Genomic DNA, 371 nt, shown 5'->3' with positions numbered 1-371 from the left:
CCCCCCCCCCCCCCCCCGCTGTGCCCTGTCCTACCCACTGCTTCGCCCTGGGGAAAACCTGCCTTCAGGGTCCAGCATTAACACTCAGACTGGTCGTACTGGGGATGAGTGGGAATTATGAGTCTCTTGGGTTTTTGGTTTCTCACCACAAGCCCTTTCACATCCATCAGCCAGCCCCTGGTTCACTCCACGTGTGGGGGCTCGAGGCAGGGAGCGCCGCTGGGCTGGGCAGGGTGGGAAGGCTCGAACCCCCGCAGATCCTCTCTGGTGTTTCTGTTTGCAGCTGGATGCGGGACGCAAATAGCAGTGCGGGCTCCTGCTGCCGGAGAGGGACGTTACCTTCAGCCGCAGCCAGGGCAGCTGGGCTGCAG

Source organism: Buceros rhinoceros, unplaced genomic scaffold, assembly GCF_000710305.1.
Source record: "Buceros rhinoceros silvestris isolate BGI_N320 unplaced genomic scaffold, ASM71030v1 scaffold20749, whole genome shotgun sequence".
NCBI classification, from domain to species: Eukaryota; Metazoa; Chordata; class Aves; order Bucerotiformes; family Bucerotidae; genus Buceros; species Buceros rhinoceros.
The sequence above is the reverse complement of the archived record's forward strand: the minus strand, read 5'-3'. Positions refer to the sequence as shown.